This window comes from Jaculus jaculus, chromosome 3, assembly GCF_020740685.1.
Source record: "Jaculus jaculus isolate mJacJac1 chromosome 3, mJacJac1.mat.Y.cur, whole genome shotgun sequence".
Classification (NCBI taxonomy): Eukaryota; Metazoa; Chordata; class Mammalia; order Rodentia; family Dipodidae; genus Jaculus; species Jaculus jaculus.
In genome coordinates, this window is record NC_059104.1 from 142,615,710 (window position 1) to 142,638,808 (window position 23,099).

A 23,099-nucleotide genomic window follows, 5' to 3' on the forward strand; every position below is an offset into this window, starting at 1 on the left:
TTATAAAGGATAGAGAACCAATTATGTCAAAACTACTGTCTTACCTTTGTCTCATACCTGGTTTGGCTTAAGATTTCTATGACAGTTAGACAGGATGGCACATTCCTATATCCCACACTTGGGAGGCCAAGGCAGGAGGATTGCCATGAGCTCCGGCCAGCCTGGGCTGCATAGTGAGTTCCAGGACAGCCAGGGCTACATAGAGAACACCTCTCTCACAATAGACAAAAACAATAACCCCATGTGTTTTTTATGACTATGAGATATGTCTAGGTGAGACTTAACCCTTAAGAGGTTAAAAGCCCCCCAAAAAGAATAGCTTACTTACTTCCACTCAAATATGGCACCACTGGACATCATCACAAGCTTCTTAGGCGCGGTCTGCTTGACTCTTCCTCTTATTATCCTCTTCTGTGGCCAAGCACTTTCTTGGCCAGGCTCGTTCTTAACCCTCAGGGAAGAGCCAGCCTGAGAGGGAGGAGGAGACACTCCTGAGTCGTTGGGGGTCCCTCATTAGTTTTGAGGATTCATTGGGGGGACCCATCCTTACCATGGGCCCCCTTCGACACAAACAAAAGGTTTCTTTTCCATGTGCCTGGCAGACCTGCCAGAGGCCAGTGAGGAAGAGATGATTCTCAACATGCCTGGATTTCCTACCAAACTGGATATTCTGACACTTGAGAGTAGGGGGAAGAGATTGGGGTGTCATTTCAAAAGGATACTTTATAAGGACATGAACAGACTGTCCACAGAAGACCCCTGCTGAAGTCTTAAGTGCGCAGTGTGTCCCATGCTTGCCCTTTTGGCTGAGAGTCTTGGGTCTGGAGGCCCTCTGAATGGAAAGGAGAATCATCACAAGACATTTGCTGGTGGGACTTTGGTTACCAAACCATCTGGAGGGATTTTCATCTTGGTATTGGTAGCTCTGGCAGGGGAAAGGGGGGTACGCTACTAGCATCAGAAAAGGGGTGATGACTCAGCATGGAGGAGAGCTGTGGGAAGGGCCAGTCCCCCACCAGCACAGGAGAAGGTTCTGTTTCATGAAGCCTCCAAGCTGCTCCCAATGACAGGTGGAAGTGGGCGATTGCCTCCAGCCTGGCAGTGCCAGGATTCCTTGTGTGTGTGTGTGTGTGTGTGTGTGTGTGTGTGTGTGCGCGCGCGCGCACGCATGCATGCACGCACTTTGTCTGTGAATTCAGGAACCCTTGGTTTGGACTCTATGCAGCGCACACAGTACCAGAGTACAACTTGTGAGAACAGCTTATTTCCTATCACTGTTGGGAAGCAAACGAGCCATATCCTGCGTTATTACTGAGCATTCGGTTCACAGAAGTGCCACTTTGTGACTCCCCTGGGAAACCATCAAAATTTGCTGTTACTTTTTGTTAGGTTCAGTGGGTTAGTTTATCAGCAAGCTCCATCTTCCTGGAGATATATTTTTATTTTTTGATGAGCCAAATTGATGTGAAATGAAACGCAATGAACTCATGTTTATCTGTTGGCAAAGTGGGACTTTCGGGGTTCCGGTTTAAATGTTCAAATGGCCCATCTGATAACCTGTGCTGTAAGCAGATGTCCTGCTGTGGACAGGGAAGAGCAGTAGAATGAGTCATCATGGAAGCATCCAGAGTCTAAGCCAGCCAACATGGTAGTGATGAGTGTGCTATAAAGACAAAACAGAAGACAGATTGTGCTAGGTGATTTCTGGACTTGTTGCTCCTAAGAACAACACAGGCAAGCTCCTTTCACTGGCCACTGGGATTATTTAAAGGCAAAAATGCATTTAGTGTTGCATGGTGACTGTTCTTGACAGACCCTAAAGCACAGAGCTTCCTGTGAGACTTTGTGGCCTACCCTAAGAGAATGACCTTTTGCTTCAGGAGTCCGTTCCAGTCATCCATGGGGGTTCCTCCACTGGCCCTCAGAGACTTGAGGTGCTGGACAGAGAGTGCCTGTAGACAGGGCAGGACCAGGAACAGCAAGACATATGCACAAAGCAGTGATATGGCTGATGTTGCCAAAGTGCAGCATAGGCAGAAAGATGGAGTGAATGATAGAGACAAGAACAGGCCACAGGGCCTGGAGTGAGAGACTAGAGGTAGCTTGGAGAGACAGTTGGTGTGGAAGAAGGCCACATTTCTGGGTTCAACCTGGGGGGAGGGAGAAAGGAGTAGAGACCAAAAAATAGTAATAAAGTCAAAGTTAGCAAAATCTGGGCCGCAAATGTCTGGCATGGGAGGGCACCTGGGAGTGGTCACCATTGCCAGTGGTTTTTGAGTTCCTCCTCTGTACTCAGAGCCTTTGCATATAATTTCTCATTCAGCTCCTTGGGTGCTCCTTTGAGCAGTCAGGATCCCTGGAAGAGACTTGGGGCTTCTCCGATCATTTTCACAGACCAAGAGCTATTTATACCGAACCAAGACCCCTCCCCAGCTGTCCACCCGAAAACAAACTTCCCGTGCCTTTGGCTGAGTTTACCATCCTCTGAGTCCCACCGCCCGTGTGGTGAGGCTGCTTGTTGACTTCAGTTTGTCTGGGAATTGGCCAGAGAACATCATTTACTGTATAGGGTCACGTGTTTTACAAGGGGCAGGCCTCAGATCACAGCTTCTTACTCTCTCCAGCACTGTTGCCTGAAGGGAAGAGGTAGGGGGCACTTTTTTTTTTTTTTTTCAGACCACAAAAATTCACACTTGGCACTTGGAGCTGTTATAGGAATTAATTAGTCAATGAGAATAATCAGGCAAAATCCACTTCAGAGAGAGGGAGAGAGCCTTTATTACCGAGCAGGCCTCTGTTGGGTCATGCCAAAAACCAACAGAGGCCCTGAACTCAGGTTGTTCTGGACTTTTTACAGTCCTTTGTCTGAATTCTCCTGCGCTTAAAGAGGGGAGAGATTTACATCCATGAAGGTAGGGGGTCTGTCAAATGTGATTAAGTACAGGCAGCTGTCTCCTGAGATTAAGGTAGCTACACATTGTCCAAAAGGGACAGGCTCAGAATCATGGGATTCTTGTTAGCTACCATCACAGGAATCTCCCCTGCTGCAGTCTCAGAGGAGGGAAGTGCAACATCTATCGCTTCACTGGAAGTCCTGGGTACATTTACATTTCTTAGAGATACATCGATTATCTAACATAAACATTAGACACATGGTATTCCTTCAATAGAACGGCATAAGCTCTCTGAGCTCTTGGGCCAAAGAAATTGAGGTCACATGTTCCAAGAGACACTTAAATGAGGTTGAGGCCTTCTTGATGGGGAAGTGAGTCTATCTGCAGGACAAGGGGCGGGGGGCGGTCCTTGTGCTCAAGGAAACCCTTTCCTTTCTAGATCTCATTGGAGATCCTGGTATGCTCTATGTAGAAGCACTGATCCAGATTCAGGGCCTATGGTGGGAGTGCCCTCCCTTCCTAGGGCACTTGTGTGCCTATGTGTTATAGAGTAGCTGTGGCAACTTCATGAGATTAGGGCCTATTGATATTCCCTCACAGAAGGAAACACTGGGCTGGGTAATGAGACCCTCACCTTAGATTCCAGCTACTCCCTCCCTCCGGACCTCCACTTTCCACTGTGTGCACCTGAATGTAATTCTACTGCAGCTGCGTGTGGTCATGGGAAGAGACATAATGTACAGGAGGTAGAAGAAGATTAACTGGATGGGGACTCGACCTCTGCAACTCTGGGGAGGTCATCATTATGCTAGGCTGGACTTCTCAGTGCAGCTATTTGGGGTAACTTAGGCTCTTGGTAGGTAACCTCTCACTTATGTTCCCATAAGTAAGCCCAGTAGACTCATAGGTTCACCAAGCTCATCTTAGATAGAGTCTTGTTTTTTTGGTCTGTCATTGTCCTGCTTGGAATGAAAAGGCATTTGTTCACCTCTCCCCAGGAGAAGTTCACATGACACCATGAGTAGACTTGAGAGTGGTCCAGTGTGCCTGGTATATGGGCAGGGAGGGACATTGGATGTACAGACTGAGCTGTGTATGAGCGAACCTAAACACTGCTAATGAAGATCAGGCCAGGACGGCTAGAGGTCAGGGCACATAGCAGGCCATGGTCTGTACCCAGCAAATATAACTCATGCAGGCTGGACCTAGGCCTGACTTGGATGTTGCTCTGGGCAAGTGACTTCCCTTTTACTTCTCATCTCATTATGGCGAGCCCACTCAGTGCCTGCAATGTCCCCATAGGCTATATGCCAAATGAGGGACATGCTGTTGGGCTGGGGGTTGGAGGCCTTTTCCTTATTGAGGTTGCAGAGATAAGCTTCAAGATTACCACTGCTCGACAAGTGCAAGCTTTTCTTCATAGCGATTTTCCCCCACATTACAAGATTTTCAGGCTGCTGTCCCTTTAGCTGGCCTTGACATCCAGCCCATCATCTGACATGGTCCTGTCTCCCCAGCCCTTCAAGGCCTTGGTAAGTGTCAATGCCCTTTTCTCTCCATACTTTATCTAGCTAGAGTCACTACCCACAGAAAATAACTACGGGCAATGTTCTGGAAAAGAAAGTGAAGCACAGCCAAGTTGTATAAGTGCCTCATAATGAATGAAGACGAGTGATCCTTTCATCTGAGAGCTGCTCCAGGGGCATGAAATAGCCCCAGGAATCCTTCTCCCTCTGCACTGGGGGCGAGGTGGCGTCCCTTTGCATAGACGTACATCTTCAGCTTCTCTCTCACAAGGCCGGAAGGAGGGTTTGGCATGCGGTGGTGGTGGTGGGTACTCAGGAAGTGACATGTCTTTTTGCTAGGCACATCCCCCAGGTGTTCAGAGGCCCCCTGGGCTGGCCAGGTGACTGGAGCAGGTACATGGCTGGCTTCCCAGGTCTCCGAAGTTTGGAAGGGTGATAAGCTATATACTAGATAGAGCTAGGTCATGACTCGTGTCTCTTTCACTCAGTACCAGCTTCTATATATTGAGCTTCTGCAGTATTTCAGGCACATGTCTTGCAGAGAGACTCATTTGTGTAGTGAGCTGAGCTTGGATTCTGAAAACAGATTCCCTGGGCTTGACTCCAGGCTGTAATGTTTGCCACATGTGTGACCTTAGATGCCTCTCTTGACCCCTGTGAGTCAATATCATTGGTCCTAACAGACAGACATAATAGAGCCCATCTCTCTTGAATACTGAGTTGGATGCATTAATGATATTAACTTTTTTCTTTTACTTTTTATTTATTTTTAACTAGAGACAGAGAGAGGAAGAGACGGAGAGAGAGAGTGAGAATGGGCCCGCCAGGGCCTCTAGCCACTGCAAATGAACTCCAGACGCATGTGCCCCCTTGTGCATCTGGCTAACGTGGGACCTGGAGAATCAAACCGGGGTCCTTAGGCTCTGCAGGCATGTGCCTTAACCACTAAGCCATCTCTCCAGTCCATGATACTAACTTTTGATACTGTCAGGCACCTCACCCTAATGGGTTAATGTGTGCTGCAACACGACCAAGTAGCTTCCTTGTTAGCATTTCTACTTTCAAGTGAGGAAATCAGGCTCCTGGAATGAGCTTTCCGCTGTCTCCTGTTGGCAGTGGGATCTGCCTGCTGCCAAAGTCCTGGGTGTTCTGCACAGGCATGCAGAGGGGTGGCTGATGCTCTCAACCCTGCTCGTGGAGGGAGGGAGTCTAGAGTACCGAGAGTACCAGGAAAATAAGGAGCTCCCTGAGGTAGTTCTGTTTCTGTGGAGCAAGATGGTGGTGGCAAATGTGGCTTGGGACAGCAAGGTTTCTGGGTGTGGCCACTAGGCAAAAGGGAAAGGGAGGACGAAGGCGGAGAGGAGTCTTCAAAAGCAGAAAAGACTCAGCCCAGGAGAGCAGAGCTGGGCTGGAGGGAACACTGCACGGGGGCGGGTGGCCTTTTCTCTTTTCCCTTACCCAGGCACTTTGAAAGGGCGAACTTTGGGTGAAGCCAGCCTACATCTCCAGCATTGCTGTCTTCCTGCCATAGCGGAGCCTTGCTTCCTGGTGTGGCCGCCTCGCTCAGGTCTAGTCTGCGGGGCACTCCGCTGCCGGTGCTCAGCCTTATTTCTCTTAGGAGCATTTAAAAGTCTGTCAGAGTAAGTGTTTCAACTACTACTGCAAACATGATCAACTTGTAGTGAACTCTGGATCTGTTAATTAAAATAGGCTTGGAATTAGGAGAAAACATTTCAGATGGATTTACATAGCAGAATTTTGATAACAAGTGTACTATTGTAAAGGTGACCTTTTTATTGGTGAAGTTTCAGAAGATAAATGATATGACAAGAAGAGAAAAACAAGTTATCCAGATAACTATAACCCTTAATGACATTTTGGCATGTTTTCCTGTGAAATTTATGCCTTCTTCCCTATTCTCTCACCCATCCCTTGCAAATACCTATTGGATACCCTCACGTGCCCCGCAGATGATGCTGGTGGTGGCGCTCAAGGACCTGTGTCTGGGGAGAACGGAGCCCTTCCCTGCCAGACACGACACGGAGGAGACCTCGGGGCCTGGCATGTGAGGGACCAGCTCTGCTACAAGTGGCTTTCAGACTTTTCTGTGTGACCTTGCCATGTTTTTCTCTATAAAATTTGGCCATATGACACCTTTTTGACTTCATGTTGTTACCATTTCCCTATGCCCGAGAACATTTAGAAGCAGGTCTACCAGTTGCATGTTATAGAATACCACTACCAAGAGACTTGTTTTTAACCCATGTTGGCAAAAGGTAGGGATGACTCCCAAAGCAAGACAGACTTCTGTCAGAGCACTTGATTACCAACCAGGGGTTAATGGTAAGACCCTACTGCTGAAGAAGACACCATACACGGTTGGCACGGACCACGTAGAGGCCTGGCTAGAATCTGGAAGAGAGCTAGTCCCCAGATGGTTAGCCCATCTAGTGCTGGAAGGCGCTACATGAGCTACTGGGGGAAAGTGGCCAACATCTGTCTGAGCAACTTGAGGTCTAAGCGACTCAGAAGCAAACAACCTGATGTGATGCTCACACAAGTGCAATAGTGGCACACAGCCATGGTGGGTAACCAACTGCTCTTGGATTGGCTAACAGATCCACTCAGTGGAAAGGAACCATATCTGGAACTGGGAAACAAGCCAGGATCATTCCAGATAATGATTTTGCTTTCCAATATCAAGCTGTCAGTAATATTGGGCTATAAGAGGGTCTACACCCATTAAATTCTCTCTCATTTAATAATGGTTATCTCATGACTTCACTCTTTGTTTGAATATCTGCTTCTCTTTTTCAGACGGGAGCAAGACCTGAGGAGAGAAATGACCCATGCACTTCACCATGGTGCCAGCTGAAACCATAGAGGAATTGTGGAAATGAGCAAGAATGCCGCTTTCTTGGTGAAGCTGATATTAGCCCAAAGGTGAAGGAGATAGACAAAGCAGAGAGCCCATCACTGAAGTAGATTTAAAACACACCGCACCTGGCTCAGGGAATTTTGTGGAAGAATGTTAGAGCCATAAATTGGGACAATATGCACAGAGCCATTGTCTCTCCCCTGTAACTGACTGCTGCTCCCACAATGCATGACCCCAAATCCCCATGGGGTTGGAAAAGGAGCAGGGATGAGGGAAAGGATGGTACCAACGTGTGTTGTTTACATACTAAGTATGTCCATAACTAATAAAGATAAATTAAAAAAAATAAAGGTGGGGATGAGAGAGGCCTCCGGGAGGACAAGGAATGAGGCCTGCAGCATGTGGATTGGCCCCTGAGAAGGGGTGGGATAGTGGGTAGCCTCCTTTCTGAATGAGCTTCCCCTTCAGTATTTCAATGAGTTCTCTTTCAATATTTCAGCCAGAAATTTGAAGAAACGGAATGATGCTTGCCTAAGCCGCAAGCTCAGCTGCTCCCTGGGGCCATCACTGTCACCCGTTGGGGTGTGTGCTGTCTGCCTAGCTTGGAAACTGGGACCTGACTCCGCAGCTCTGACATGGCGCTCTCCCCTCCGTGGGCAGACAGAGTGAGTAGTTCCATGACTGTCCTCATGACACTAAGAAAGGCCCCCAGAGGCAGCCACTGCACACGTGCAGCCTGTCTGATGAGGACTCCAATGGTGCAGGCAGTTGAGGCTTCTTGCCCACGACATACCTATCAACCCACCCCCGGCCTTTCTATAACTCAATGCAGCCTGTAATGACCCTAATGTTCAGTGGTTCTCCCTAGCCTGTCTCTATAGCAGCCATGAGCTTCCATTCCAATTTGATTTGAGCCCAAATGTCTATCCAATATCCATGGTCATGGAGTTATTCTATCAGAGTGCTGTGTCCAAACCTTCCTAAGCTTTCTTCTAAGCTGCTAAGAGTTAGGCTTGGGAGGAAGCCCTGGAGCCCAGGAAGGCACCACTTACAGCAAGTTCAGCCCCAGGGAGTTTGGGAGTGGGTGCTTGTGCTGGTGGAGCCATGGAATTCTACGTCCTCATTCTACACTAGTGGGTAGGCGCGCTCAATCTCAGAGACTTTATGTGAATTCCAACTGTTTCCACCACAGGAGAGGGAAAGCCCAGGCTGTGTCATCTGTCTGAGGAGCCAGAGTCTCCACTAGCTCCTTTAGTCTTCCTGGGCACCTGGGCCTTCTGATGCAGGAGGGGGAGGTCAGGTGGGTTAGCAGGCACAACCCTGTATCCTGACTGAGCAGGCTTGTGGCCACTGCATATAGCAGGACAGTATATCTATTGATATTATATATAGATATAGATATTAAAAACTCTTGGATTTACAACCCAGTGCTTTTGAATGGATGCACCTTCAGCCTAGTGACCAAGAGTCCCAGGAGTCTGAAAACCTTGAACTTTTCACCTTGAAGGGGTTGGGGGACTGTGAGACCAAATGACTGGTCAGGCCAACACTGGCTTCCGCTCAGTTGGGGACAGGGTGCTCCGTGCTTCCTAGTTTGAGACCCTCTCAAGGGCACTCGGGAGCTGCAGTGTTGGGCATCCCATGATGGGGTTTTGGGGGGCCCCAAAGACCCCACGGAGCACAGCCAGGCCGAGGCACCCCAACAGAAATCTCAGTGAGGATTCCTCACGAAGCTTCCAGAGGCCAAGGCCAGAGAGCATATGAAGACTTCTGAGCACTGACCATGGAGCCTTCCCAGATCATGTGGTACGCTGTTTCAGAACGTGTCCAGTATGAAAGACTATAGTTCCAATGGGCCCCCAAGAGACCCTGATGCTCCTATTCCAAGGGCCTCATCTCAAGGGGAGCAGTTTTCCGGTTGCCTGTTCCCTGGCCTCATGTTTCAAGGCGGCTCCTAGCTTTCCTGAGCCTCATCTTTGCAAGATGGTGCCACACCTTGTTATTATCTCCCATACCCCCACTTCTGTTCCTGTAACCCTCAGATACTGTGACACCTTCTGAATCAAAATCATGGAGACCAAAAAAAGATGTTATGGCTGGAGGGTCACTCATGTGACTCCAAATACCATCCCAGAGACCTGGGGCCAGAAGGCCTGCGGGAGTGTATCATCTGCCTTGGAGAGGAGTGGGCACTTGGGTGGGGGGCAGACTCCTCCCCAATGCAGGAAGCATACACTCTGCTTTGAGAAACCAGATTTCCAGAATATGGTCTTGACATCTGAGGGAGGGAGGGAGGGTCACCTAGCCTGGGAGGATGGTCACGAGCCTCCCCTCCCCCCCGCTCATGCAAGAGATTGTTTGGCTGGGTTTTTCTGATGAGTAGAAAAGACTTTAAAAAGTACTACAGCGTTTTCTTTCCTTCAGCCCCACCTATGAGTGTGGAAAACTGAGAGAAGCTCGCTAGACCCCGAGGAAGATCGTGTGCCCCTGCAGGGAAGTCTGCTCCTACAAATGAATTATTTTGAGAGACACTCTTGCCTTGGTCCCATGCCCTTCTTAAGAGTGACCTAGGCAGGGGGCAGATCCCCTGGGGAAACCAAGTCTCTGGTTGGGTTCCCAGGGGTTGCTGCAACATGACCTGGGGTGGGGTGGGGAACTTATAAAAACATGTTCCAAGGGTCTAGGGCTGGTGCTTCAAGGTGAGAGTTCATCTGGGATTAGAAAAAGCGGGACCTGGTGTCATTCTGGGGTTTGAGGCCAAATCATCACTATCTGTCCAGAGAAAATGAATACAGCAAAGCATTTGGAAACTAGACAAACCGTGACACAGTTCGGCACAACGAAGAACCAGATGGCAGAAGAGAGAAAGCGAAGCCGCTAACTGCGATGTATGAGAAGCCACAAGCTCAGACTTCGCAAGTGGAGGTGAAGAATCGCGAGGCTAGCCCATGGGAGCCCTATGGGATAGAATTAGATGCACACAAGGAATTTTGGGTTCTTGTTTGGTTTAGGGGCTACCTTTGTAGGTGGGGCTCTGAATGGTGCAGAGCCGAAATCACTGGCCAGTCCCTGCCTGCACCCCGCATAGACTCCGAATAGCCCCAGAGAACAACACACCAGGGTCAGCCTGGCAGAGTCAGCAATGGACTGGCAGCAGGTGGGAGGGGCTGCTCTAGTACATGGGTTAACTCAGAGGCTTGTGAGTATCTGCTGGACAGAGGTGCCTTATTTCTCTAACCAGCCAGGCACAGATTCTTCCCATAGCCCAATGCAAGGTGATGCGAAGCCTCTACATCCTTGAGAGGGCCGGGGAGAGGAGTCAGCATGTGAGAAGCACGCGAGGCGAAGGTCGGGACAGCCGCTTCTCACATAGCTGATCCTCCTCCCAGCCGACACGCCCCGGTGTCGCTTCTCTTTGGGGCATCCCAGGTGCAGTGCCACCCACATCATGTCTGACGCACTGCCAGCCTGCCCTTTGTCCCTTCTGCCCTGGCCCCTGCTCCCTGATTCTTGCTGCTTCTCCAGTCATTGAGAGTCTCAGTCCTCCCTTCTTCTCTTCTCCCTTCTCCCTCCTACCCCCTCCTTCCCTCTCTCCCTCTTGCCCTTTTCTCTCCCTCCGCACCCCATTCCTGTTCAAGTCATGCACCCACGAGCCTGAACACTTACAGAGTTCCCTAAGTGGAGTCTCAGCTCTAGGGCTCCTCAGACACCACCTCAGGAGGGTTTTCCCCAAGCACTTTTTTGGCCATGCATTCCTTTGGGTGGTAAATCTCCATTGGCTCCCCCTCTGGTAACAGATTAAAAGTCTAAATTCTTCCCTTTAAAGTGCACACTCTTTCCACAACTTAGGAGGCTGTCTGAAGTCCTTTCTTGGCTCTGTCTCCTAGCCCAAAGCCCCTTTATGTCTGCCTAGGTGGTGTCATTTGATCCTGAGCATGCCACATACAATTTGCATGGACTGCTTGGGTCAATTGGTCAGTTCAATTTCTGCTTTTAAGTGGCACTGTCGCCCACCAGGGTGTTTAGGTTCCATTGAGACCTAAGATTTAGGGAACTCAAGTGTAATTCTACTTTGCAAGCTTTCCTTGGTGGTCTGAGGGCTTGGGGTCATGAGGTCATTTGGGTCTCCTACTTACTGCCTCGGGCACATCTGCTCTGTTTACTACATTGTGCTGGGAACAGTACACAATCAATACTCTATCATGTGAACTATTTGGGGGTAGTATCTTGACTTTGTAGAGGTGTTGAGGTCTTCTGTGGAGAGCCAGCCTGTGTATGGTAGACATACATATCCACAAAGATGTTTTAGGCCTTCTTCAAACTTGCCAATGTCCCCTCGACAGTGGAATGGCCCTTTTGTCGCAGGCCACTGTCTGACTTTCTATTTGTGCCCATTTTGCTCTTTGGGCTTGTTTTTCATTCGTATTAAGCAGTGCTTTAATCCCACCCTGCAGCAACCAAAACCAGAAAGGAAACACCAGGCAGTCCGGATTGGCTTGTTCATTTCATATAGTGAGCTCCCCTCTTTATTTATTTTTTTTAAAATTTTTATTTATTTATTTGACAGCGACAGACACAGAGAGAAAGACAGATAGAGGGAGAGAGAGAGAGAATGGGCGCGCCAGGGCTTCCAGCCTCTGCAAACGAACTCCAGACGCGTGCGCCCCCTTGTGCATCTGGCTAACGTGGGACCTGGGGAACCGAGCCTCGAACTGGGGTCCTTAGGCTTCACAGGCAAGCGCCTAACCGCTAAGCCATCTCTCCAGCCCCCGAGCTCCCCTCTTTAGAGAGTCTTAGCCATCTCAAGCTCCTGGGCCCTCACCCTCTGCCATCATCCCTGGTCAAACTCCCTACCTGTTGACTCCAGAGAAAACAGTATTCTTTCTCTGAGGGGCCAGGTCTTCAGACATTGCCTGTACACTTGCTTACCTATCTGCAGTATCCCCATGATACCCTCTTTGGGTTGGACAAAGATGGGAGCTTGGATGCTTGGATTCTTTTTTTTTTTGCAAAGCCTGGGTCTTGTATTCGACTCTTGTGACAGACTGGTGGTCACTTCTGATAGTGATAATGATAGTATCCTACGAGAATGATCTAATCATATGGGGTCCTTTCTCCATGGATTTTTGAGGGTGCTTTTAATCAGGAGAGGGGGGCAGCTGGAGCTTTGCTGTAAGCACTCAGGCACTGAGAAAGTCTCCTGCAGAAGGAGACAAAAGAAGAAGTAAATGATTCAAGATAAGGAGAGGGTTCCCTGCATTCTGGAAAGCAAGGGATCCCAACAGGGGAGAGGCTGGGATCATACCCATCCCCTGGAAGTGGATTCTCATTCTGCCCTGGGCCAGGTATGTTCTAGGAATTAAGAGCATAATATACGACTTGGTTTCTGCCTTTTCAGGTTTATATATAAGCTAAGCAAAGCAGACACACTAAGCAACTAAAAATCTGTGGTCATGCTGAGTGTTCTCAGGGAAGGTGGGGTGGTTATCTTCTGCTGGTATAGACCACATAAGCTTAAGAGGTAATCAATCTCTAAGCTAATTAAGAGGGCACAGGAAGGGATAAGAACTTGACTAGAGAGGGGAAGGCCAGAGCATGGCTCAGGAGAAATGGTTTAAGAGGTAGGATGTGTTCTGAGTCCCTCACAGGGCAAACTTCCCTAACAAAGAGCCTAGAGCCAACTTCCTAGTGTTCTAAGAGTTCTTCTCCAGGACAGGGCTCCTTGGTAACTAAGAGAACATTATATTTCCTTATAAAGAAAATTGTTGGCAGAGAGTGTGGTATATTTGAATGGGCCTACCTTGGATTTTTTTCTTTATTTACTTAACAAGAAGCAGCCTCCAGTATGATACAAAAGATTATTTAGAAAGCCTGTCTTTGGATCCAGGTTCATCCCAGAAAAGTGGCCAGCAAGGGCCGACCGGAGTGTGGAGAGGTACCAGGTCTGTTCCTGTCCCATGGTTCAGACCACATTTGCTTCCTTGTGGGGCAACTTCCATGATATTTTAGATTTGTAGATGAAGGTAATGTACCAGGGCTTCCTGGTGAGGAAGGACTTGTGGGGTGGCTCTTTGTAGGAATAATTTAAGGCCCAAGATGATGCTATCTTCATTTAGAGTGGACAGTTTTCTACTTCTGACAGATACCCTGCAGCGTGACACTACCAGAACCCCATCATCCCATCTAAGTTCATCACTGGACACTCTGTGTTAGCATGATGCCAAGCTGCAAGTTCCTTGAGAGTTGATTTATATTGTTCACTCTTATTCTGAGAGTATAACTCTTCAGGGTGGGTTGGCTCGTGGGTTGTGAATTCTGCTTAGGAGCCCATTGGAAGCTCAGTTCAGTCTCACATTCAGTCCATCCAGGTCCACTGGTGCTGTCAAGGCAACAGCAGCTTTGGGAGTTAGCTTCATGCTTCTGTTCTCTGTGACCACCTTAGCCCAGTACTTCAATTCTGTTGTGTTCGCTTCCATATCTTCCAGATGTTGGTTCTTTCTTCTTCTTAAGTGCTCACCCTTCTTTTCCAAAGGGGCTCCACTGGATCATTTCCCTTGCCTTTTGGGCCATTTCTAGAAGCAGAAGTCTTAGCAATTTCTCTTGCCCTTTTAACTTGGGGTTCGCACTATCTCAGAGATACACAGGATGAGATTATGTGTGGGTGTGGGGCATGCTGGGTCCTGGGTGGAGAGCAGATGCTATTCAAGAGTCTCTCAAAGCTAGTCTCTTTAATTTTTCCTGCTGCAGGTCTATATTTGCCAAAGGGACCATGAAAACAGGGACAGCTTAGGAGAGAGGAAGAGTCATAAGTGCTGAAGGGGGCTGTAGGTCTTTTTGCAGAGGAGAGGTCCAGATCCAAGCAGGTATATCTATAGACCATGCTGATGGTCCACAGGAACAAGTCCTCTTTCTCTTTCTCTCTCTCTCTCTGTCTCTCTTTTCCTAAAGATTTTCTTGGCCCTGTACTTTTATCAGTTTTGGATACCAAAGGAAACTAAGCTCTCTCTTCTGCACTCAATTACTGGATGGAGGTCTCATGCCTTCTCTGGTCCTCCTGTGATTCCACAAGAAAAGCATGCTTTTAGAAATGAGCCAGCTCACCACCACCATCTGGGGAACTGGCCTGGGGAGCTCTGCTATCATTGTCCTCTTCAACTTTATAATTACATAGGTGTACTTTCAAGAAATGGGTCTGTCTACTCTGTTATTCATTCATTCATTTCACAAATATTTATTGAGCACCTACTATGTACCAACTCCTATGCTGGGCACCAGGAGTGTATCAAATTCCAAAGCAGACCAAAAAATGATCAAATCTCTGTTCATGTAGATTTTACATTCTCAGGCCCATTTTTCTGTGTAAGGATATGTGTGGGAATCTTTTACTTTCCTGTCACGAGGGCAGAATTTTGTTCTCTCTGTTCTACAGACTGCCTTCCCCCAACATTTTACTTGTTCTACTATGAGAATGACGCTATCTATTATCGCATGGCATGTATAGCATTTCTTTAGCTTCCCTCTTCCTATCCTTTGGAACACTGGGGAGCTTCTTCTATCTAGTTTATAGCTGCAGGATATAGCAGGGGGTACAGCAATCTAGCACCAAAGGAAGAAGGCTGTACAGGATTGAGGAGTGTCAGTCTAGAGGCAGCCTGGTTCGTTGCCTGGGTAGTCTGGATGCCAGCTAAGACAGCCACAGCAGAAGTTCATGTGGCTGGAAAATTAGGAACTGAGACCAGTTAATGACATTGCTAGGCTCACATATCTGATTTCACTAGAGCACAGAGATTGAGACAGACCTCATTCAGCTGTGGTATCTTCTGGGGGTTCACATTTACATTTTCCCTCCCAGCACACAGATTAAGAAGTCGCATGTGTGATAGACATATTTGCATGACTGCAGTTTAACACTTCTCAAGATATCTAAGTGACTGAGTTCCACTAAGATGAATTGTCTGTGATGGATGGGCTGCCCTCTCCTGCCTGCTCTGGGAGAGGGTATTCTCTGTCCCCTCAAGCTTGGGAGATTACCTTATCACCTTAATCTTGGCAACAAATATTCAGATATTCAGAAGACCAAAGCATACCCTTAGATTTCTTCCCAGTTTTGACCTCAGGCTTCTGCTTGAATTCCTGCTGCTCTTATTGAGAATTGAGAAACCAAGCCTCACATCATTTCCCCCACATACTGCAATCACACCAAACATTATTTGGACTCTGCTATTGCCTTTAAAAAAAAAAACCTATGTGTGTGTGCATGTGATACTAAGTCACAGACAGTCTGCAGATATCGTTTGTGTACTTTCCCTGTACACCATCACTGTCTCTCCTCTTTTTGCTTCCCGAGCCTCCTTCCCACGCAAAGGGGAATGCTCTTCTGTTAGGAAGAACAACACAGTCCTCTGAGTATTCCCTGAGCCCCTCGTGGTGCTCAACAAAGTCAAGGACACTTATAAACCAGTCAGCCCTCCTGGTAATATAGTCAAAGTTATGATTGGAACTTGGGGCATTTCTCCTTGGAAGAGGGAGAAAGCTGACAGTGTGTTCCCTTTTATGGCCCCAGATTTAAAATACCTTTCCAAGGTTCACTTATGCGTAATCACTTGCTAAGCCTGGTGGTAGGTTCAAGAGCAGTGGCTCTTTCAGTTAATGATGAATCTGGGGCATCAACTTCTCCTCTGAAGACTGCCTGTGGGAAGTGGGGAGGACCACCTCAGATCTGGTGAAGCTCCTGTGACTCAGAGTTAAGAGCAGATGGATGGGCCAAGAGTGGGTCCCATGCCCTTGTTAGGAAAGATGTGCTCTGTGAGAGGAGGTACATTTGCCCGTCTGGAGGAGTGTGCTTCACATCCTACCACAATGAAGAAAGCAGTTAGTGAAGGTTCTCTTAAATTTAGGAATATTAGGGGATATTTTATTGGGAATTGGGGAGAGACTGCATAGCAGGTTCTATGATCTAGGTACCATGCGAACACACTTTACATCTGTGTTAAAGTGGAAACTTGGGAGATGCTTTGGAGGATTCACAAAGATGTCTTTCTGTCGACTGAGGGGCAGTCATTTTTCCAGGTACCCCTAGTCTTTCTATCATCACAAGTTTCTGTCATTTCCCCCCAGACGTGGCACACACACCAAGCACTTATTTAGCAGTAGAAGAGAAATCAAAGAAAGCACTATAATTCCTTCCAGAATTCCTGATTTTGCTCTCTCACACATCAAATGGCATTCTATCAGTATTATCCAAGTAGCTGGTTAAGTAAGAACCTGTCTGATCACTCTATTCAATTGCTTTTCTGGCACCCAATACAAACTATCATTGTTCTTAGGAGGACACAGGGACCACAGACATGGCTCTCTGATGAACACATCAAGTCCAGCTCAAGACCATTTACCTGGAAGTTCTACTCTATAGATCCGTAAGTTCTATTAACAACTTCAGTCAGCATCAAACAAGGGGTGTTGAGGAGCTGAGACCTAGCTGAGCCATGCAGAAAGACAGTACAGTGGCTTACAACAAACTGCAGATGCTTTTAAGCATGCTGATTTCTCTAGGGCAAAGATTTGGCTTCATATTCAATTTTGCATCCAGTTCACTTTCTAGTAGCTGCTCTGCCTGAAAGACTCTTAGGAGCTTCTTGTTGAAGGACAGACTTCAGCTTTATAGTTCCTTAGGATGAATTTCCACATTGGCCTTCAGTTTCAAATGGAGGAACACCTGACAGAGGTTAACATCAACAAAATCTTGTGAATGTGTAATCCTTCATTTAAATTTCCACCCATATCTCTTTTTCCCTAGGTTATCAAAGTACAGAATTGTACATAATCAAAAAGCTATCACTTGGTTGAATGATAAAGGAAAACTTACATGTTTGAGATTGTGTTAGGACCAGCCAAGCTGCTTTACCAAACAGACCCGAAAGATAGTTACCATAGACACAAAAGATGCTTATTCCTTTTTCACACTATAGGACAGTTGTTCTGGTCTGTTAAAGGGCAGGCAGGTATGAAGTGCTGTGTTGTGCCATTCCTCCTCAATGGGGCTGATACCTCTGCTATATTCACAAAATTGGCTTTCAGAGCTGCTTCATTACTATTACCTTCATTTTAGCTCATGGGACATATAGGAAAACACCTGGTAGATTTTATAGCTATTTGGAAAGAGCATATACTCTACTCATCCTGGAGAGAAGGTAGTCACATGCTCTCACTAACTGAATATGGGGTGTGTTTGCTTAGCCACATACCTAGGAGCCTTAGAAAGGAGGATAGATGTGGATTGGAGTAAGGAGGCTTGCTGACCTTGGACGTGGAAGAGATCTTGAGTGTCTTCTTGACTCTGGGCCAAATCCTCCAACATCCTTACTTCATGTCCCAAGAGGCTTTCCAAATACTATATTATAATTAAAGTACTAAATAGATTGAACAAAAGAGCAGACTTGAAGCGGCAAAAGAGAAGTATCAAGTCACTTATAAAGGCAGGCCCATCAGAATAACAACAGCTTTCTGAACAGAAACTTTAAAAGCTAGGAATATTCATAATGTCTTTCAAGTTAAGGAAGACAACTGCCAACCCAGACTACTATACCTAATACCTACTATTGAAAGAGAAAGAATTTTCCATTATAAAAACAGGCTAAATGAATTCATGGCTACTAACTCTGTTTTACTTTCAGGAATCCTTTGGGCTAAAGAGAAGGAAAAGCACATATACGAGGCCAAAGAAAAGAATAATCCAAGCTTGAATAATGCTTAATGTAAGAGAGGAAGAGAAAACCACCAAGCATTACAAAATTAATAAGAATAATATGAATTACTAATAGGAAAAAGAAGTTGGCTAGGCAGTCAGGGTACAAGAACCCCCCAAAATGAGTGTTTTTAAAAATTCCTTGACTAAAAGCAGAAAATGTCACTAAGATTGCAGAAACCTGGATGTTACCCTCTCCAGAAAAGACTTCTAGATTAAGCTTGTACCCTTCCTACAGGACAGAAACTTATCCTTACCTAGATTACTAGAAAGCTTCTAAAATTTGGTCTTTGTCCATAGTAACTTGTGGAACTGGATCTTTCTTATGTAGCCACTCCTCGTAAAAAAACAACTTAGAACTGAATCTTGAGGTAGGCTTCTTAAACCCCATTCCTCTTCCCTCCCTGGGCAAGAGCTCCACCTTACTTCCCTTTCTTATGTTCTAGGCTTAAGCCCCCCTTCCCTTTCTCCCCCTAAAATCTTGTTAAGCTATATTAAAATTTTTCTGTACTTTATACTCTGGTCCGTGGATTTTATTCTTTGAATTCATAGGACCAAGACCCAGGAACACCCCAAATTATCAGTGTGTTGGCATACAAGGAACCCAAAATTCCTTTGTCATTAATATCCACCTTTCAATAATACCTGTGAATGTTAAATGGTCTCTACTGCCCAGCCAGAACACACAAGGCTAGTGCAGAATGGGATAAAAAGCAGCATCTTTCCGCTGTTGCTTCCGAGAAGCACACCTCTCCATAAAAGACAGATGGTGTCTTATGGTAAAAAGATGGAAAATGGGACTTTTTTTTTCTAAGACCAGGTAACAAGCAGATGTTGCTGTTCTAATATCTGATAAAATAGACTGCAAACTAACATTAGTCAAAAGAGATAAAGAAGGTTACTTTATACTGTTTAAGGGGACACTAACAAGAGGCCATTACAATTCTAAACATATGTGCACCAAACGTGGGTGCAAGCCAATTTCATTAAACAGACAGTACTAGATATAAAGTCAAAGATTAATCCCAGCACAATGGTAGGAAGAAACTTCAATACCCTACTCTCTCCAATTGACAAGGCATTCCCCATAAAAAGTAAACAGAGGGCTGGAGAGATGGCTTAGCGGTTAAGCGCTTGCCTGTGAAGCCTAAGGACCCCGGTTCGAGGCTCGGTTCCCCAGGTCCCACGTTAGCCAGATGCACAAGGGGGCGCACGCATCTGGAGTTCGTTTGCAGAGGCTGGAAGCCCTGGCGTGCCCATTCTCTCTGTCTCCCTCTATCTGTCTTTCTCTCTGTGTCTGTCGCTCTCAAATAAATAAATAAAATTAAAAAAAAAAAGTAAACAGAGAAGCATCTAGATTAAATGATATCATGAAACAAGTGGATCCAACAGCCATCTTCAGTAATTCCATCCAAATTCTGCAGAATATGCATGTTTTTCTTTTATTTAGCAGCACATGGCACATTTTCTAAAATGGATAAAATGCTAGGAGACAAAGCAAATTTTAACACTACAGGAAAATTAAAATAATTCCTTATATTCTAGCTGATCACAATGGAATAAAGCTACTAACCCACAGTGAGAGAGACTATAGAACACACATGAACTCATGGAGATTAAACAATCACTGCTGAATGGTAGATTATTGAAGAAACCAAGAAGGGAATTAAAAAAAATTCCTAAAATTAAATGATAACATAACATACCAAAACCTATGGGATACTATGAAGGCAGTTCTAAGAGGGAAGTTTATAGTTCCAAGTGCTTATACTAAGATATCAGAAATATTTAATGACAATGATATATCCTGGCTCCTAGTTTCCCCTTCCTTCCTAAAAATATTTTATTTACTTGCAAAGAGAGAGAGAGAGGGTGGGAGAGAGAGAGAGGAACGGGCACAACAGGCCCTCCAGCCACTGCAAACAAACCCTAGATGGTTATACCACTTTGTGAATATGGCTTACATGGGTACTGAGGAATCAAACCTGGGTTCTTAGACTTTGCAGGCAAATTCCATAAACACTAAGCTATCTCTCCAGCTCATTTTTTTTTTTTTTTGCTTTGTTTTTTGAGGTAGGGTCTCGCTCTAGCCCAGGATGACCTGCAATTTACTATGTAGTTTCAGGCTGGCCTCGAAATCTCAGTGATCTTCTCACCTTTGCCTTTTGAGTGTTGGGATTAAAGGCCTGTGCCACCATACCTGGCCCGTCCTTTCCTTTCACTCTCTCTTAAAAATTTACTCATTCTTGAGCTAGTAGTGGTTTCTTTAGGTCACAACAAGGAGAAGTGATGGAAGGATAGGTCCCTGTTCTTCCTTATCCATGTGAGGGAAAGTGAGGTGAGCTTTTATCAGCAATACTTCCTGAAAGCTTGCCCCCCCCCCCACAGGGGTATATCTGCATAGACTCTGTTTCTCATACTGCCTTTGCTCACCTGCAAGATATTTCTTATGGTAATTGTGTCTGAGAATGTAGTGACACATGAACATGGTTAGGTGTGTAGAGTCTTCAGGGTCATGTGATTATTGCATCATCTAAACTGATGGGATCTTTCCCAAGTATGTCCCTTTAAAGTGGGGAAACAGACAAACGTAAAACAGTAGATTCTTGAATGAATACTTGCCCTTCCTGGATTGGAAGGTGGCCATGACTGTGCACAGGACCTCATGGCCACCGAGTCTATCAGCCAGGAAGGTGGGTGTGAGGAAAGTGAACATTACCATTAAGAGACAAACTACTTCTAGCTAGTGAAGGGTGTGAGCTTTCTCTGGGTAACATTTTAACCTGGCAATCAGAGGGGTGGTATGGAGAACATAGTGTTTGTCATCTATCAACCTTCAATGGTTTCCATGGATTGTGTAATTTGATAAGGAAAGCTCACTGCTGCTGTAATTTTAGTCTCTCTCTTTGTATTTCCTGGGACTTTTCTCACAAGTCCTCTTCTTTTTAATGGTGCATGTCCATTTTTTTTCTTTTTTTAAAAAATATATTTAATTAATTAATTTATTTAGAGGGAATTGGGCACACCAGGGCCTCCAGCCAACAAACTCCAGATGCATGTGTCCCCTTGTGTATCTGGCTTATGTGGGACCTGGGGAGTCAAACTGGGGTCCTTTGGCTTTACAGGCAAATGCCTTAACTTCTAAGCCATCTTCTCTAGCCCTGCATGCCCATTTTATGTTGGTAGACACAACCCCTTCTGTCATCTAAACCACATGTTTTTAAAAAAATATTTTATTTTTATTTATTTATTTGAGAGAGAAAGAGGGAGACTGAGAGAATGGGTGCGCCAGGGCCTCCAGCCACTGCAAATGAATACCAGATGCATGCACCCCCTTGTGCATCTTGCTAACGTGGGTCCTGGGGAATTGAACCTGAATCCTTTGGCTTTGCAGGCAAACGCCTTAACCACTAAGCCATCCCTCCAGCCCTAAACCCCACTCTTCCCATCCAGCGCGTGTGGGGGTGCTCTCTCTGTCCTCTTCCCATTCATTACAGTCATTTCTGTTTACACTGGCTTTTCTCATGATTGCTGACCTCTTGTGACAACAGATTGAACTTTCAATTTTAATCCTTCTTTTTTTTAGCAACACCTGATTATGAAAGAATTTATACTTACTGCAGAGAATATGAAAAATAGGAAAGGATAAGAAGAAAAAGAATGATTCATTGTTCAAAGGAGAGATCCAGCCAACCTATACAAGTTGACTACACTGCAGACCACCTTTTTTCTGTGTATCAACCTATTCTGTGTGATAGTTTATAAAAATTGATGTCATGCTGGTGGTATGTTTGTGTCTCACTTCATCTACTTAGGGTTATAACATGTATTTTCCTAATCAGAGCCTCTCCTAGACCCGACATTTCCTAACTAAATGATATTTACTGGAATTGACTCTATCATAATTCAATTATTTATAGCTTCCCAAATGTTTTTGCTCCCTTCTGTCCCCAGTGGTCGCCTGTGAGAGCACAACCACTATGTCCACAACTGACCGTCCATAAGAGCGCTTGTGTCACAGAGTCGCAGGAGGCGCATGGAGGGGAAATGCTACTGAGAAACCCAGCAAAGGAGCATTGCAAGAAGGAATACGCCCAGGATCTGCCCCTGGGAAGAAGGAAAGGATGGGGTAGACTACTCTCTCCCCTGCTGTGTGAGTCTCTAGTAGAGTTGAGTAGTAGATGGAGACTCCCTAAAGTTAAAGCCAGGACTTTGGTAAGATTTTGAGGAATTCTTCAGGATGCCGGGATGCCAGGAAACCAAAACTAGCTGATCTAAGTAAGTACTCTGGTGATGCGGTGGCTGGAGCTGTCTGTCACCTCTGCTTCCCATGGCCAGCTTCTCCAGGGTGTCAGAGCCACCTTCCCTGGTGATCATCCCTCTTCACCCGGTCAGCAGTGAATATGTAACTATCAGCTGAGAAAGTGCTCTTGTTCCTCTTATGTGGGAAGGCAGGTCAAACACATCAAGATATAGGTGCAGTTGAGAACTTTCTGAAAAGAACTCTATTTTTTCAGCAAATAATGGCAACAATTCACAAATGGATTCATATGAAATTCAAAAGCTTCTGCACAGTAAAGGAAATAGTCAAGTGAGCAAAGAGATCGCCTACAGAAAGAAAGAAAATCTACGCTAGCTATACATCTGATAGGATTAACCTCTAGGATATATAAAGAAAGAATGCAAAAAAAAAAAAAAAAGAAAAAGAAAAGAAAAGAAATCGAGCAACCCAATCAAGGAATGTGTTAAAGAAACTGGCAATTCTCACAAGACAAAATACAAAAGGCCAATAAACACATGAGGAAATGTTCAACCCCACTAGCTCTGGAGAAATGCAAGTTAAAAGGACTTTGAGGGCTGGAGAGGTAGCCCAGCAGTTAAAGGCTCTTGCTTGTGAAGTCTCACAGCCTGGGTTCAATTCCACAGTGCCCACAGCAACTTAGATGCACAAAGTGGCCCGTGTGTCTGGAGTTTGTTTGCAGTGGCAGGAAGCTCTGGCTTGGCCATTCTTTGAGATTCCATCTTACTTCTGTCACAATGTCAGCCACGAAGGAAAT